Source organism: Macaca nemestrina, chromosome 5 (genome assembly GCF_043159975.1).
Source record: "Macaca nemestrina isolate mMacNem1 chromosome 5, mMacNem.hap1, whole genome shotgun sequence".
Lineage (NCBI taxonomy): Eukaryota > Metazoa > Chordata > Mammalia > Primates > Cercopithecidae > Macaca > Macaca nemestrina.
In genome coordinates, this window is record NC_092129.1 from 74150564 (window position 1) to 74169544 (window position 18981).

The window sequence follows — 18981 nt, forward strand, 5'->3', positions numbered from 1 at the left end:
CCCTAGTTGTTCTCAAAGTTGCTGTTGCCTTGAAAATGACTTCCCTGGGAACCAGGGCATCCAGGTTGGCCTCATACTTGCTGCCAACCAGGAACTGTGGCAAGCAGGAGAGGATTCTGATGCTTGGAAGTGGGCAAATGTTTTGATTTTCAAGCAAAGAAAAAGCTAGCTTCCTAGAATTACAGGCCAGTGAACTTGTCATCATTCCCAGCAGAGTGCTGAAAAGAATTAATTAGATGATTTTTCAGCTGTTAAAAAGGGATTCTCTGCCCCAGCGGAACTGGCAGAGGTTCACTAATAATAGTTCCTGCCAAAAAAATGATTGCAGCTTTGAAAAAGAGGGTTACTTCAATGATGAATGAGAAAGTGTTGTAGATGCTATATCAGGATTTTGGTAAGGTATTTGAGAAAGGCACTACATTTCTTTGTAAAAAGGCAGGAGAAACAGGGCTTGGACGGCAGTGCAGCCCCACTGGCTCATACCTGCCATGCTACTCAAACTGCCAATTAATGGACCCATGTCAACCTGGGGTGGAGGGCTGCAAGGGTGGACCTCAGACCCCAATCTCATAATGAAGTAGAGAATGAGGTGAGACACCCCCTTATCTGGCCGTGGCTTAAGAGTTGTAAAGCAGAGATCAGAAGCCACAGCCTTGCTCAGAGGGAGGGAAAAAAGCCCAGCTGGATGAAAAAAAAGGAGCATGGAGACAAAATGGGGGGTGGGGAGCAAGGGACACTGAGGACAGCTGAGAACCAGGGGCTGCAGGTCTGCCCTGGGAAGGCAGGCAGGTGGGTTTCAAAGGCAAGGCGCCATCGCCTGTGCAGGTTTGTCATTCTCAGTGCACTCTTGAGATTGTCACAGATCCATTTAAAAGGGCTGAAAGGAGACAGAGAGAGATTTGTAACCTCAGACCTGCCCTCTCAACTTATTTATTACCAGTGTGAATGAGGACATGGATATAAGACATGTTCATTAAACCTACAGGTGATGTGAAGGCAGAAGAGGGAGCTAAAACGTTGGATGACTTCTGTACTTGGGTCCAAAACACTCACTTGTTCTGAGTGTGTGATAAAATGCTATTTCATCCGGACCCATGAGGAAGAGGTAGAGGCTGGAGAGTCAGTGCAGATTAACATGGCTACAAAAGCCTAAGGAAGGCTTGGACCTCTGTAGCAGAAGAATGTGGTTCAAGCTGAGATGGGTGACACGCCTTACCTTAACAATATTACTCTGTCCCACACAAATCAGACCACATCTGAAATTTTGAAATCAGCTCCAGTTTCTATACACTGAAGGACAAATCTGGAGTATGTCCATTGGAGAATGCTGTAGGTACTTTGAGATTTCATTCATATATGTGTGTGTGTGTGTGTGTGTATATGTATATATATACACACACACACACACACACAATTTGGATTAATGTTTTCACCCTGGAGAGCATTTGAGGGATTTTAAGGCCACTGGCTTGAAATGAGCGAGGTGCACCTGAGGGATTGGATGTATCTTTGGTAACACCAGAGGTCATAGGTTTGAGCTTCTTAGCCTTTGGCACTGTCTGAAAAGAAAATGGAGACGTCGGGCTGGGCGTAGTGGCTTACTCCTGTAATTCCAGCACTTTGGGAGGCCAAGGCAGGCGGATCACTTGAGCTCAGGAGTTCAAGACCAGCCTGGCCAACATGGTGAAACCCTGTCTGTACTAAAAATATAAAAATTAGCCGGATGTGGTGGCTCATGCCTGTAGTCCCAGATACTCAGGAGGCTGAGGCAGGAGAATCACTTGAACCTGGGAGGCAGAGGTTGCAGTGAACTGAGATAGCACCGCTGCATTCCAGCCTGGGGCAACAGAGTGAGTCTCTCTCCCCCCAAAAAAAAATAGAAAGAAAAAGAAAATGGAGGCCTTGGGAGAGAGACCCTGACCCTGGAGAGACTCCCTGGACAAAGGTCACCTTCGGGGAAGTTAGAGAGACAACTCAGGGATCTGAAGAGACATCAGTCTGAAGATGTCTAGGCCCCTTTGGACCTGAGGTTATGTGGTCCTCATTCTATCATTTATATGTTCGTGTAGTGTGGGTACTCAAATCATCACATGCTCCCTCCGCGTTGGTGGTGTAAAAGCTGTGCTATTTGAGATTGTCTCCTTGTTAGGAGTATGATTCGAACTGGAAAGTTTGGGTTATCTTGTATGGCAAAGGTATCCATTTCAACCTAGTTTCTTCCATGAGACCCATTCTAATCCTTCAGGGAGGAACTCGATTGAAATGAGAGGCCCTGGGAAGAGAGGCAGCACAAGGAGACCGTAGGCCTAATTTGCATGCCCACACTCCTGGGTGCCAGAGAGCAGAGCACGGTTTTTTGTTTGTTGGTTTTGAGACAAAGTCTTGCCCTGTCACCAAGCTGGAGTGCAGTGGCTCGATCTCGGCTCACTGCAACTTCCTCCTCCCGGGCTCAAGCGATTCCCCTGCCTTAACCTCCTGAGTAGCTGGGACTACAGGCGCTCACCACCATGCTCGGCTAATTTTTTAGTATTTTAGTAGAGACGGGGTTTCACCATGTTGAGAATGGTCTTGATCTCCTGACATTGTGATCTGCCTGCCTCAGCCTCCCAAAGTACTGGGATTACGGGCGTGAGCCACCACACCCGGCCCAGAGCACGTTTTTATAGGTTAAAGTGAGCTGTATTTTTTCCTTAAAGCTTTTAATTTTTTTTTCTTTTCAGATAAGGTGATAAGGATAGACATTTTAATATTTTTTAAGTTTTTAAGGATTTGTTTATTGTTGTAAATATTGATTGTTTGTGACAGAGTCTTGCTCTGTTACCCAGGCTGGAGTACAGTGGCTTGATCTTGGCTCACAGCAACCTCTGCCCCCCGGGTACAAACAGTTCTCGTGCCTCAGCCTCCCGAGTAGCTGGGACTACAGGCATCCACCTCCATGCCCGGCTATTTTATTTTTATTTTTATTTTTTTATTTTTGGTAGAGACTGGGTTTCACCATGTTGGCCAGGCTGGTCTGGAGCTCCTGGCCTCGAGTGATCCACCCACCTCAGCCTCCCAGAGTGCTGGGATTACAGGCATGAGCCGCTGTGCCCAGCCAATTATTGTAAATATCAAAGTCCTCCCTTAGAACTTTGGTACAAGCCAGAGGTGCAGTGTCATTAGCTGTAACTGATAAATGATGGCAGCCTTGCTGGTTCTGGTCAGTGCTGCTGTGACCAGAACCTAAGGTCAGGTATTTGTCCGTGTCCTTTTGAACAGGAGAAGGGATTCAAGAGCCGTGGGAACTTTGTTTCTGACATATTCTCAGGAATAGACAGGGATCCGCTGATTACTCTGATGGGGACATGTTGGACTAGTCATTGTACGCACATTCCTTCCCACCCAAAATGGGAATGCTTATAGGAAATCAGGGAATATTTTTCCAGGTCACAGGTTTACCTTCTTAACGCAATTTGAAAGCAATGTTAACTACTGACTTTCCAAAACTACACTCTAGAAGGCCAGGCTCTCTTTCCTAAATGGAGGTGCCCATCTCCATTGCTTAGGATGCTCATTTTATGTGTTACAGCATTGGCCTGAAGGCCCTTGGTTTTCGATACTAGATGGCTCCAGAGTGTTTCACTTTGCACAGGTCAGCCACCGCTTCTCCTTCTTCCTCTTCTTCTCCTCCCTTCTCTCTCCTCTCCTCTCACTTTTTCACATTCCTCAAGCGCTTGCACATTTTCTGTCTGTCTTAGAGAAAGCCCTAAAGAGCATCCTGTCTCAAATCAGGCCCATCCCACGCCCCCATCCCTTCTTTTCCCCTGATCAGTTTTTTCTTACAGCGTGGTTCTGCTCACTTGGTGTCCCTCTGTCTGTCCACCCGTGTGTCCACTCCAGAGGTCAGAGGTGGGGCTTTATTCACCTTTTGTTTCCAGCTTCTAGGACAGTCCCAGGCAAGTGTATTGTAAGCTCACGATTATTGCCTGCTGGAAAAAAGGAGAGAACATGCAAAGGGTGTATTTTTACAGTCAGGGGTAAATAGGAAAGGATAAACATCTGAAAACCATCTTCAGTTCTGGAGCGCCCCCATCTTGCTGTAGAAATGAACACAACATATTATGCTAGTTCGGTGTCCTTAAGCTATCCGGCCCCTTGACTCCCTAGTAGGGTGCTAGATAATATGCAGGATGCCCAGTTAAGTTTAAATTGCAGATACGCAACAGGCAATTTTTAGTATAAGTATGTCCCATGCAATATTTGGAATACATGTATGCTGAAAATTACTTCTCATATTTTTAATTTGCTACATTTGGCAACCGTACCCCCTAGTTTCCTGGTATACGTTGGCCATATGCAAGGACCTTTCTTTTTTTTTTTTTTTTTTTTTTTTTTTTGAGACGGAGTCTTGCTCTGTAGCCCGGGCTGGAGTGCAGTGGCCGGATCTCAGCTCACTGCAAGCTCCGCCTCCCGGGTTTGCGCCATTCTCCTGCCTCAGCCTCCTGAGTAGCTGGGACTACAGGCGCCCGCCACCTCGCCCGGCTAGTTTTTTTTTTTGTATTTTTAGTAGAGACGGGGTTTCACCGGGTTAGCCAGGATGGTCTCCATCTTCTGACCTCGTGATCCACCCGTCTCGGCCTCCCAAAGTGCTGGGATTACAGGCTTGAGCCACCGCGCCCGGCCGCAAGGACCTTTCAACGTTCTCTACAGTTTTCCTAAAAGAAATCTGAGCTCTAATATCAGCCTTGCCCCTGGTAATACAGTACCGCTGATTAGAGCCAAGGTTCATTCAGAACTTTTTTTGGACTGAAATATATATCATGAAATTCATATCATGAACTCTTTAGGGGAGAGTTGCATTTGTATATACAACTCTCCCCTAAACCCCAACTCTTTTTCTCCCTCCCAAGAAAACATTAAATAGAAATAAGAATGACTATTACAGGAATAACCTTGAGCCCTTCTGATTTATTATTTGAAACAAATCATTTGCAGGTTCAGACTTTATCATTGCAACCAAGCTTAGCAAATGACTCGAGACACCCCTCTCAGATGGTCTGGCATTAACCTGCAGATGCATGTGGAAGTTGAGGGTGGGTGGCTTAGATTTTAGTGCTAGAAAATGAGGATTGTGGATTTTATTTTATGTAAGAGATGTGTTGTTTTCTTTGCAAGAGAAAACATATCTTGGACCCAAAGAAGACTTTTCTAAAGAGATAGAGATGACTCAGTAAAAGCCCGCCTCATTACGAGAAAAACAACCCAAAACATGTATATTATTAAGAGTGGCTTAACAGTCTCATTTTTACATATAACAAAGTGAAAGCAAAATTTAACTCCACTGAGAGAGCCATTTAAGTGGTTATAGTGACCAGATGAGAACATGTCCTGGATTTAAAAAAAAATAAAGTTGTAGTGAAAAAAAAAATAGTTGTAGTGAAAATCTTTTTGAAAGTGCAAAATGAGAAATGAGTCTATCTTTTCAGAGTTAATATTCACCACCACGTTTTTATTGTTCCTTTGCTATAAAAATTGCCTAGGCAGTTTAAGAAATACCAGAGACATTAGAGGCCTGAGTCACAGAATAAACCAAAAATAAATCCACTGAGATAATCTTTAAATGATTACTTTGAAATGTAATTGACGATTTGATATAAATTTTTTAAAGACAAATGCTAACATAGTGCCCCATCTAAATTATACCTCGAGTTTAATTTCCTTTTTTTAAATAAGAAATAAATGAATAGGCATAATATTTATATGAATCCCTTGGTTCCACTCAAGAACCTATTGCCAGCAGTTTTGAGACTCCTGAAGCATGGTTACACATGATGTTAAGAATAATGCAGACGAGGCTGGGTGCAGTGGCTCATGCCTGTAATCCCAGCACTTTGGGAGGCTGAGGCGGGTGGATCACCTTAAGGCCAGGAGTTTGAGACCAGCCTGGCCAACATGGTGAAACCCCATCTCTACAGAAAAATACAAAAATTAGCCACATGTGGTGGTGCGTGCCTGTAATCCCAGCTACTAGGAAAGCTGAGGCAGGAGAATTGCTTAAACCTGGGAGGTGGAGGCTATAATGAGCCAAGATCATGCCACTGTGCTCCGGCCTCGGCGACAGAGTGAGACACTGTCTCAAAAAATAAGTAACTCCGGGCATGGTGGCTCATGCCTATAATCCCAGCACTTTGGGAGGCCAAGGTAGGTGGATCACCCGAGGTCAGGAGTTCGAGACCAGTCTGGCCAACATAGTGAAACCCTATCTCTACTAAAAATACAAAAATTAGTTGGGTGGGGTGGGCTCCTGTAGTCCCAGCTACTTGGGAGGCTGAGGTGGAAGAATCCCTTGAACCCGGGAGGTGGAGGTTGCAGTGAGCCGAGGCTGCTCCACTGCACTCCCGACTGGGTGACAGAGTGAGACTCTGTCTCAATAAATAAATAGATAAATAATGCAGATGAAATTGTGGCACACGAATGCCCACTTCCTGTCCCCTGGGCCTTCCTCATTTTATTCTGTGACTCCTAGCAGTGGGCTTCCTCTTTCCTGTCTCATTGCTTTGTGTACCCTTGTTGCCCTGCATTGTGTCTGCTGAAGTCCAGCTCCTGCTATGTCCACCTTCTCCAAAGCGATACCTACTGAGCATCCTGGGAGGTGTTCCAGAGCGTGAGCTACAGAAGGGGAGAAAATTCTAGCTTATCATAATTCTGAAGAGAAAGACAGCCAACAGTTTTGACAAAGGTTTTGGCCATCAGGCCCTTCCAAGATGATTTCCCCACGTGAGCTTTGCTGGCAGCTCAAACCCAACTGTGGGTCATGGATGCAAAGAAGCCCTTTGCTGGGCTGAGTTCATCTTATGCCCTTGCAGACGGTTCCTCCCATTTGACCTGCAGTGAGAAGACCACAAACAGCTACAGCCGCAATAGCATGGAGCCCCTTGTTGAGGGATAAGCAGTTCTCTGTTAAGGAAACATCACAAAAAAGAAAATGGCCATAATTTTCTGGTTGCGTAATACTTTCTTATAAACAGTTTGCAGTCAGGACTGTGCTGAAGTTGTCCTGGGACCTGTTGGAATATTTTGTTAGTCCTCCTGTCTCCCAGCCAAGCCACTTAAGGGAAGAACACCTAACCCTGTAATTTTTTTTTTTTTCCCTTGAGATGGAGTCTCACTTTGTTGCCCAGTCTGGAGTGCAATGGCACGATCTCAGCTCACTGCAACCTCCACCTCCTGGATTCAAGCGATTCTCCTGCCTCAGCCTCCAGAGTAGCTGCACTACCATGCCCAGCTAATTTTTTTGTAGTTTTAGTAGAGACGGGGTTTCGTCAGGTTGGCCAGGCTGGTCTTGAACTCCTGACCTCGGGTGATCTGCCCACCTCAGCCTCCCAAAGTGCTGGGATTACAAGCATGAGCCACCATGCCTGGCCAAACCCTGTCCTTCCTTGCAATCCAATGTCACCCAGTTTTGCAGCCCCTTGTGGTAGATGGAGTGCCAGGTAAAGAGTTGGCCTTTCCACTGGCACACAAAGGAGTCCGTTTACTATACAGTTTGTTTAGCACTTACATACAAATAATAACTGTACTTATTACTTAAGATTTTTTTGTGGCCCATTTCTCATTGTATATATGATGAAGGGAGAGAAAGAAAGAGAAAAAAGATTATTTAGAGCCAACTTGTGTTTCTGACATTTTTACCTGATACTGAATGGAGGCGGTCGTCAATCCTGACTTACTGTGTGTAAAGTGGATTGAGCTCTCCTACAATACACATGACAATTTCATGCCCAGGGAAACATTTCAGTCTCCCAGAATGTGGTGCCTGATGTTGACAAGGATCTGGCTCCAAAAAGCAACAAGCAGTCCTGAAGGGCACCCTTCAATCAAGAAAATGTCCCATAGTTCACAAGAAGAGAGTGTCATCTTAGGGGATCTCTGGGATTTCTTATGTGGAACCAGGAGTATGTTGCATCTGTAGTGGTCCCTGATTTGAACAGATTCATTGGTAGTGTTTAAAATCATTTCAGAACTAGCCTTTCCAAACAATTATACGTTATATATTAGATGAGTGGCTTTCAACCCGTATCACAGAGGCTGTGACACAGGAATATATAGGGCCCCCTAAGGAACTGGGTCAATTCAGCTTCCATCCAAGCTGCTGGACACTCATGTTTTACATGTTGGACTCAGCTTGAAATATAGGAAACTAATTGCAAACTAATGCCTGAGCACCTTGGCATTCCTGGCGCTAACATTTAGGATTTCAGCTATTACAAACCAACACATAATGTAATACTATAATTTTACTAAGGCACAAATGTGAACAGCATTGACTACAAGGCAGGTGGGTGGCCATGTGTCACTCAGGTGGGTAAATCAGCCTCATTGATTGCTGCCATCCATACCCCACGCAGCCTTTTTTCTTTTTTTTTTTTTTTTTTGAGATGAAGTCTTGCTCTGTCACCGGGTTGGAGTGCAGTGGCACGATCTCAACTTATTGAAACCTCTGCCTCCTGGGCTCAAGCGACTCTCCTGCCTGAGCCTCCCGAGTAGCTGGGCTTACAGGTGCCACTACCACGCCGGACTCACTTGTATTTTTAGTAGAGACGGGGTTTCACCATGTTGGCCAAGCTGGTCTCAAACTCCTGACCTCAAGTGATCTGCCCGCCTCGGCCTCCCAAAGTGCTGGGATTACAGGTCTGAGCCACTGTGCCTGGCCACCACAGCCTTTTTTACTCATCATTGCATACCTATTTTAAGAGGGGGGATTACATACTATGATGGGATTTGTAATTTGGGGATTTGCTAATATCTGAGCTGTATCCCTCACAAATGTCAAGGTCTTCTGTGAAGAGGTACAGGCCTGGACAGTGATGGAGTGCACGTGCCTTGCCGGGGGTGTTGTGTGTGAGGTGTGTTTGCAGATGTTGCATGCTGTTCATCTCTGAGCATGTGAGGGAATTCTCTGTGGGTTGCTGATTCAGCATACCTCAGCTCTCAAACACTGCAAAGGAAAGGAAGAGATTTTCTTTTCTTTCTTTTTTTTAAAGACAGATTTTTGCTCTTATTGCCCAGGCTAGAGTGCAATGGTACAGTCTTGGCTCACTGCAACCTCCACCTCCTGGGTTCAAGCGATTCTCCTTCCTCAGCCTTCCGAGTAGCTGGAATTACAGGCACCTGCCACCACGCCCAGCTAATTTTTTTGTATTTTTAGTCGAGACTGGAATTCACCATGTTGACCGGGCTGGTCTCTAACTCCTGACCTCAGGCGATCTGCCCACCTCGTCCTCCCAAAGTGTTGGGATGACAGGCATGAGCCACTGCTCCCAGGCCTCGATTTTCTTGCCCCAAATCCTGGCCAAGGCTTCTGAGGAATATGATTATGGAGTCACCCATTTTTTTTTAAAAAATCATGTCTTGTTCTGTTCTTTCCTTTTGGATCTGCCAAGAAAACTGTTCATGAATCTGCTGTGTTTGTAGAAAAAGAGTATCTATTAGTGGTTCATTAATTTGGGTCATGTTTTTAGTTCTCAGTGAGCTTGTTAAAATAAGACACTGTTCCTTTTTTTTTTTTTTTTTTTTTCCAGAATTAGTTTCACTCTTGTTCCCCAGGCTGGAGTGCAATGGATGGCATGATCTCAGCTCACTGCAGCCTCCGCCTCCCTCTGTTGAGGCGATTCTCCTGCCTCAGCCTCCTGAGTAGCTGCAATTACAGGCATGCGCCACCACACCCGGCTAATTTTGTATTTTTAGTAGAAATGGGGTTTTGATGTTTGGTCAGGCTGGTCTTGAACTCCTGACCTCAGGTGATCCACCCGCCTTTGCCTCCCAAAGTGCTGGGATTACAGGCGTGAGCCACCGCGCCCGGCCGACACTGTGCCTTTCTAAAAACTGTAATTCCACTAAAGAAAAAAGAGAGAGAGACATGCAGTTCAAGTATAGTCTTAGGTTAGAGATAGTAGGAACCTTAGCTGAGTTGTCCTTGCTCTGTGGTTTCAAGTGTAAAAATAACCCTAATTATTGTATTTGCTACATTGTGCCCACTTTACAGACATGAAGCTCTAGTTTCTATAAGTATATGCATACAAGCAAAGATCTAGTGAAGGCATAGCTGAGTCCTCCCATCAAGGGCAGCTGGGCATGGTCCCTGCAAGAACTTTATCTGGCCGTTCGTCCCTTCCTAACCTTGCACCACCCAGGGCTGTGGGTAGGTAATCCTGTCCTAGGTATTCCAGGGGTCGCTTGTCCCTTGGGCTGCATTTTCTGGCATCCCAGAAGAGTGAGTGACTTATCATTTCCTTGACTAAGTCATGTCAATTCTCTGCCACTAATTCAGTTTGCAAATGAGTTTCTTCAGCTATTTAAAAAAAAAAAAAGCATCTGCTCAAATGGGTGGCCATATAGTCTCTCCAATTCAGTTGTGGAGACAGCTGAGGACACCAGATTGATTTTGTTTCGGCAAACTGGATATATGAAAATCGAAGATTTTTTTAAATGGGTGATTGCTCACTTTTTGAAGTTTCTTTGCCTACAAAAAGATTAACAATAGGACTTCTGGCCGGGCGCGGTGGCTCAAGCCTGTAATCCCAGCACTTTGGGAGGCCGAGACGGGCGGATCATGAGGTCAGGAGATCAAAACCATCCTGGCTAACACGATGAAACCCCGTCTCTACTGAAAAATACAAAAAACTAGCTGGGCGAGGTGGCGGGCGCCTGTAGTCCCAGCTACTTGGGAGGCTGAGGCAGGAGAATGGCGTAAACCTGGGAGGCGGAGCTTGCAGTGAGCTGAGATCCGGCCACTGCACTCCAGCCTGGGCGACAGAGCAAGACTCCATCTCACAAAAAAAAAAAAAAAATAGGATTTCTTCGAACATTTACTTCTTCCAGCACACTAAAAATAAGATTTAATTAATGCCTTGAGTTTTTAGCACATACTTGATGCATAAATGTGGCATGCCTGTAAGAAATATTGAAAGTTTTTTTAAGTTAACATTTAAAATTATTAAAAATTTTCATCTGATGGGTTCAATTCTACTAAACAACAATCTTGATAGTTTTCACTCTAGTCTTCAAGGGGGAAGAATACATCCTATTAAATGATAGTTTGAGGCTGGGTGTGGTGGCTCATGCCACCACTTTCACTCATTCTTAGCACTTTGGGAGGCCAAGGCAGGAGGATCAGCTGAGGTCAGGAGTTCGAGACCAGCCTAGTCAACATGGTGAAACACTGTCTCTACTAAAATACAAAAATTAGCTGGGCGTGGTGATTATGTGCCTGTAGACCCAGCTACTCGGGAGGCTGAGGCAGGAGAATCACTTGAACCTGGGAGGCGGAGGTTGTAGTGAGCCGAGATCGTGCCACTGCATTCCAGCCTGGGTGACAGAATGAGACTGTATCTCAAATTAAATTTAATTTAATTTAAAAAATAGTTTGAACATGCCAGATTTTAAAGTGAGAGCAGCACATCATGTGACCTGCCATACATTAATCTTACAGTATTATTCTTGGAAACTTAAAGTGACACATTTTCACCTTTAAGCTAGAAGAAGAAGGATCTGAAGCCAGCTCTCATGTAAAATGCATCAGCTCTCAGCATCAGCCTGCAGTCTGAAGGCCTCTAAGCAGTCGAGGTGATTGTACTGCCCATGGAATCAGTGTCATGAAGCTGCCTTATACAAATGGCCTAAAATGATTATGTGCTGAGCAGGTAGACTTTCCTCTTCCAGGATAGCTATTTAGTATCATTCCATTTCATTGAATGTTGAATGGCCGTTAAGCCCCAGGTCCGGGAGTCTAAATCTTACCAAGATGAATTCAGACATTGGCCCTGGCTGTGGGGAGTCTGCATTCTTACTTTCCTAGCCTATCAATCTGGCAGTCTGCTGTCAGGTGACAGAGTGGTTGGTGCCTTGAACAACCTGTGTTTGTCCTCTTTCTCTTGCAGCTTCTTGTCCCATCTCCCAACCCCCGCCGTAAAGGCCAGTGTGTCAGGGTGTCAAAGTGCAGAAGTGTCAGGCCATAAGTAGTCAAAAACAATCAGGTGTGGTTCTCTGTGAGCTGTTAGCAGAAATTCCTTGAATTTTTTTCTTGTACCTCGACAGGAGCATGAGCATTGACTTTCTTTTTGAACACAGGTGTCTTGATTCCTAGTTATTTGTGGTGATTCTCTGATCCAAGTAGGAATGGCCCAGAGATGGAGGGAGAGTGTTGGGAGGTGGAGGGGGAAAGAGGCGGCCCATTTAATTTCTGGGGCTGGGGAGCAGGGTGGAGAAAGGGCATATCCTGATTCCCTAGTGTCTAGGGAGGTGGAGAGTGTGTGGTCAGCACGCTCACTGCCACCGGACCTATGAGAAGGTGGTGGCCTCTTTCATCACCTTTTAAATCAATAACAGAGGAGCTCTCAGTCAAGGAAAGGAGGGGGAAGATGAGGATGTGAACAGGGCTCTCCCCAGAGACATGACCAAGGGAGGTTGGTGACTGGGCAGCCTTACCTACTGGGAAGGCCTTGCAGAGGAGGCAGCCTTAGGTAGAGGGGTGTGGCTGACTGAGCCCCCTCAAGTTGAACAGAAAGGGCAGAGCATCCCAGCTGGAGGAAATGGGAAAGCCTGGCCTTGCTCCTATAACTGCAGGTGTCAATGGACATCTCTGCCGTCCCCTTGGTCCCCAGGGTTGCCTGAGAATGCAGCTGGCAGAAGGAAGAACGGGTACCCTTCCAGCCTCTCAGTCAGTCCCCACAGTTAGCCTCAGGGGCGGTGTGAATCTCCATTTGACAACTAAGGAAAGTCAGAGTAGCTAAGGAACTTGCCCAAGGAGTGCACGCCTAATAAAGAACAAAACCAAAGATGCCAACCCAGTGCATCTGATTCAGATCCCCAGTGCATGCTTCTCCCCTGTGTGCTCACCTGCCTCCCCATACATGGGCCTGCTGGAGGGGTTCTGCCATGCCCTGAGACCCTGTGCTCTGGGACCTCGTGCCTCCCTCTCAGCAGCTCACAACACCGGACTCCCAACACCTATAGAAACTTGCTGCCATAAGTGTCTAAAAACAAAAACAGAAAACACTTATGGAAATGGCTCAATCCATCATGGTCCCAAAGTTCACATAATATTTGGATTATTCGCGCCAAATGACGTAATTTTTCAGGATATAATATCTGAGATAGTTGAATAAAATGAACAAGGGTCATTGTAGGACCAAGAGTCAGAGCATCAGTTGGATTCTCAATCATATGTTCCTGGGCAAGTGTAGAACCTCTGAGCTTGTTTTCTGGTATTAAAATGAGAGCCTTGTGACTGGCAATTCCTAATTCCTGATTTAGTGCTCATAGGATCCCTCTTTCCATGGTGGTAGACTTAAGTTGCTTCTTTGGGGACTCTCAAGGATCGTGCGAGTGATGCACGTGTGGATAGGACGCAGGAAACACGATCTAAGTTAACAGAGGAGCCCTGGGTATCCCCCATCACAGGAATAAACTTCCCTAATAGGAAATGATTGCCTTGATGTTATTGTAATTATTCTTAACACTGGATACTTGAAAAGACATGACTTCATATTGTTCTAATCTAATGGGACATAGCTCCACACATTTTAAGTAGATTTTTAACTACAGAACAATAAAACATTTAGCAAATTATGTTCAAACGTGTCTGCACACACTGATACTTTCAGCTCGGTGCCAGCCGTTCTGCTCCCATATGGGCTGACCAAACGGATCAGCTGGATGAGGCAGCTTGGGTTCTGGCATCCATGAGCAACTCTGGCACCCTCCCTTCCACATGGCAGGGCAGGCTGGCTGAGGCTTGGAGCTGAACGTGGTTGGGAGAGGCCCTCATTCAAACCGAGTTTCCTTGGTACTGCTCCATCTTGTTTTTAGCCCACTGGTTATTAATCCAGTGTCATTAGTGCTGGGAGAAATTCTGTCTCCTGGCTTCTTAATGACATGCCTTCATTTTTTGTGGAGCACAAAGGAAGAGGAGGACGTCAGGATGCCAGTTGCCAGCTTTGCTGATTACTGGTAGCTCTCATAAGAGCTTCACTGGGGGAAAATGAAGATTAATTTTAAAAAGATCAGAGCCTCTCTATAGATGGTATCTCCATATTGTCCTCCTAGCCTTCTCTTTCTCAGCTGTAATTTATAGATGATTCTTCAGGCTGTACGCAGTTTACAGCCTGCTAATAGGTCATTTGGAAATCAGATAAGAGGGGCAGATGATAACTAGATCACAGGAGCCTCTACATTGTAACTGAAGTTGGCTGGGCTCAGTGGCTCACACCTGTAATCCCAGCACTTTGGGAGGCCGAGGCCAGCGGATCACCTGAGGTCAGGAGTTCCACACCTGCCTGGCCAACATGGTGAAACCCCGTCTCTACTAACAATACAAAAATTACCCAGGCATGGTGGCACGCACTTGTAATTGCAGCTACTTGGGAGGCTGAGGCAGGAGAATCGCTTGAACCTGGGAGGCAGAGGTTGTAGTGAGCCGAGATTGTGCCACTGCACTCCAGCCTGGGTGACAGAGACTCTGTCTCAAAAAAAAAATTAGCTGTGTGTGGTGGTACACTATAATAGCCCCAGCTACTCCAGAGACTGAGGTGGGAGGATCACTTGAGCCCAGGAGTTCCAGGGTGCAGTGAGCTGTGATTGCACCACTCCGCTGCTTCCTGAGTGACAGAGCAAGACCCTGACTCTAAAAAATAAAAACTGAAGGTAACTCAATGTCTCTTCATGCAGTTGGCCCCTTGTGGTTGTTTCTCTGAGGAGCCACTCTGCCAGGTCCTTTCCCTCTGTCCCTCTTCTGTGACCTCATGAACTTGACCTGGAAGCCTGGCCACTGTCCCTTAGTTGGATTTCTGTAGGTGAGAGGGGCTGTCACTGTTTTGGAAGCAGTTGGGCCTCCCTGCAATTCTGAGCACTGCTGGGCCCTCATCAAGACAGTCTCAACTGGGCATGTGGCTCACGCCTGTAATCCCAGCACTCTGGGGGGCTGAGGCAGGTGGATCACCTGAGGTCAGGAGTTCAAGACCAGCCTGGCCAACATGCTGAAACCTCATCTCTTCTAAAAATACAAAAAAGCCGGGCGTGGTGGTGCACATCTGTAATCCCAGCTACTTGGGAGGATGAGGCACAAGAATCACTTGAACCCAGGAGGTGGAGGTTGCAGTGAGCTGAGATCACGCCGCTGCACTCCTCCCTGGGTGACAGAGTGAGACTCCATCTCAGAAAAAAACAGTCTCATGGGCTGCAGTGTAGGGTGACTGCCCAGATGTCTGGTTGTTGAGCTATGTAGGGGAAGCAGCCTTTGAAAGAAAAGGCATATAATTTTGGGGTCAGGCGTACTTAGCTTGAAATCCAGTCTCTGCCACTTTCTAGGTGTGTCATCTTGGCTAAGTTATTTAACCCCTTTGAACCTCAGGTTTTTCATTTGCAGTGTAAGTTTAATGAATACATCTAGGTTGGTGCAAAAGTAATCACGGTTTTGCCATTACTACCCCGCCTTTTTTTTTTTTTGAGACAGAGTCTTGCTCTATCACCCAGGCTGGAGCGCAGTGGCGCCATTTTGGCTCACTGCAACCTCTGCCTCCTGGGTTCAAGCGATTCTTCTGCCTCAGCCTCCCGAGTAGCTGGGATTACAGGCATGCACCACCACGCCCGGCTAATTTTTGTATTTTTAGTAGAGGCGGGGTTTCACCATGTTGGCCAGGCTGGTCTCAAACTCCTGACTTCATGATCTGTCCACTTCAGCCTCCCAAAGTGCTGAGATTACAGGCGTAAGCCACAGTGCCCAGCCGCCATTACTTTAAATGGCAAAAACCGCAATTACATTTGCACCAACCTAATACTTTTCAGGTCTGTTTGGCTGGATTAAACAAGCGATGTAAGTTACCTGACACCAGTGGACTCCCAGCCAGTGACATCTGTTTGAGCAGCACCTTCATTTCCATTTGCCTTCATTGTCATCCATTTTATGAAAGAATCACAGTACTATGCATTTAGAAACCAAGGACAGTTATAGCAAATCCATCGTTTATGGCAATTTGTGCTGCAGAAAACTGGTTCTAAAATTTTTCATTTTCCTTCAGGTATTCTACCTCGACACTACCACTTCTCAAATTTATTTCAAAGACGTTTTATCCTTTGCACCATATTCCCTTTGAAAAGTAGGGATTTGGACCTCCTACTGTTTATTTACTATGAAATTAGAGCTAGTATTATGGGAGCTCAGTGCACACTGATAACTGCTTACAAAAGGTGATCCCTGACTCTGTGAGAATGCACTTCTTCACAAGAACTATAGCTGTGTATGGAGTTTGAAGTAAGCCCACCTGTTTGTCATGTCCCCTCAGCATGGATCTCTGATCCAGATACTTCACAGATCTCTGGAGTAGCTGAGTGAGTGTGTGTGAGAGACTAGGCTTTATTTATTTATTTATTTGTAGAGATAGGCTCCCTCTGTGTTGCCAGGTTGGTCTTGAACTCCTGGCCTCAAGCAGTCCTTCTGTTTCGGCTTCCCAAAGTGCTGGGATTATAGGCATGAGCCACTTGAGTAGGCTTTGAATGCAGCAGCTCATGCTGGGTTTGACCCCTCAAAATGGAGCTGCATAGCATATATAGTGGGTGTCTGCTTAGTGGCTCAGCATACGCCAAAACACCATGCACAATGGAGAAAGCAGGAACTGGGGATCGAAAGCTAATAGGCTCAGAATTCTAGCTCTGCTATTTGCCATGAGACACTGGGCAAAGCACATCTCTGACCCTCAGTTTCTTTCTTTGTGGAGAGAGTTATATCTATTTTGCAAGTCCTGATTATGCAGAGACATTGATCACATATCACGCAAGATCCAGTCGTCATGTTCTGTTATATCCATTTTGCAAGAATTCTTTATAAAGCCCTTAATATATGAGTGCCGATAGTAGTAATAACACTATGCAGAAGAGATGAAGAACATAGGAAATAATAAATTCATCAGTATTCAGTGTTGGGAGCAAGAGACAGTGTGTGTGTTCTGTTTTGTTATGTTTTGTTTTTTAAAAAAAACAAACAGTGAGCACTGGCCTTGGGCAGGTCGCCTGAGCTCACTCATCTCAGCTGCCTCCCCACGCGGAAGCTGGCTCCCTTGTTGTAAGGACCAGAGCACAAACATGAGAAGCCTTTGCAAACTAAAGCACTCTCCAAGAGACACTGTCAAGCCATCATTTCCATGCCTCTGTACTGTTGCTTGCATTTCTACTTTTCAATACCCACCATCTTCAGCGAGGAATCATTTCACGTGTACTTGTAGCAATGCCATCAGGCACTTATGATATATACTAAATCATCCTAGAGGCCCGGCATGGTGGCTCACACCTGTAATCCCAGCACTTTGGGTGGCCGAGACAGGCAGATCACTTGAGGTCAGGAGTTCAAGACTAGCCTGGCCAACATGGTGAAACCCCGTCTCTACTAAAAATACAAAAAATAGCCAGGCATGGTGGTGCGTGCCTATAATCCCAGCTACTCAGGAGGCTGAGGCGGAAAAATCACTTGAACCCAGGGGACAGAAGTTGCAGTGAGCCGAGATCACACCACTGCACTCCAGCCTGGGCGTCAGAGTGAGATCCTGTCTCAAAAACAACAACAACAGCAATAAAATCATCCCAGAAAGCCATGGTCATAAAAATACTTGCCAGAATCCCATAATAAATTTTACTTACATTTTAAGTTCATTTGTTGAAACAGAAACATTTATTTCTCTTACTTGGCAACAAAGAAACACACATTTAGTCTGTGTTAGTATATGTGCCTGTGTTTACAGATCATTTTACAGGTCCATAATTTGAGTGAATTTGTATCATTTTCTTTTTGTTCACCATTGTGATCTCTGTGCCTTTACCACATGAATACCAATTTGCTGTGGACAACTGCCCGATCTGGTTACAACCTGGCAAATCTTATCCAGATTTAAGAAAATGACTCTGTAACTTTAGTCTTGTTGCTATTGACAGTCAAATGACTGAGTTTATCTTCATTGCCTTTTTCTTTCCTAGGTAGCTTTTAAGTCAGCTTGTTTAAGTCAGCTTTTAAGTTTGAAGAATAAACTCATTCACAAAACACTTAGAATAATCCAAAGTAATAGATGATATTTTGGCACCAGTTTTGTGTGGATCGTTCACACATTTCCCTCTATGCCAAAAGCACGGTAGAAAGATGAAAAATATTTCAGCCACCTCTCTTGTCACACATGACAACAGGATGCCTTAAAATATATGATGCTGGGTGCAATGGCTTACATCTGTAATCCCAGAAGTTTGGAAGGCCAAGGTGGGTGGATCACCTGAGGTCAGGAGTTCGAGATCAGCCTGGCCAAAATGGTGAAACCCCGTTTCTATTAAAAATACAAAACAATTAGATGGGCATGGTGGCGCGTGCCTGTAGTCCCGGCTACTCACGGGGCTGAGGCAAGAGAATCGCTTCAACCCAGAAGGCGGAGGTTGCAGTGAGCCGAGATTGTGCCCCTGCACTCCAGCCTGGGTGACAGAGCAAGGCTCCATCTCAAAAAAAAAAAAAGCATTCATTTTAGGGTGAGACTTAACTATGTTTAGGTCCCATCTCTGCTACCAGACATGTGTCTTGGTAAAGTTACTTGGCGTAGCTACTTTAACGAGTCCAACTAGTTGAATTATATAACAAGATAGTAGGCTCCTACAGAACGCTTCCATGTCGTTATGCTTATGAATGTATTTTTCAACTTTTATATGATTATTTCTTAATTTAAGAAAGCCAGCAGGGACCAAAAAAAGACACTTCTTTGACCTTAAGACGGCAAAAGATGTGAAAACATGGAGATGTGTATTTTCAGAATTTTGTAGCCATCACACATTTAAGATTTTAATGGACTTCAAGATGCTAATAGATATTTTGAAATTTCTCTGGAAATTCACTTGGTTTTCAGCTCCAAGCGGAACAAGGACCACGGGCAGCCAGGTGTAGGTATTTTGTAAGCCGCAGCTTGAGATGGTCGTACCTGG

General features: G+C 45.4%; 1 protein-coding gene across 5 annotated transcripts in view; it reads left to right on the top strand.

Moving 5' to 3' along the window:
• Nucleotides 1-18981, top strand: part of LOC105478719 (SR-related CTD associated factor 8) — a 209610-nt gene that overhangs the window by 154290 nt on the left and 36339 nt on the right. The gene's annotated exons all lie outside the window — the stretch shown is intronic.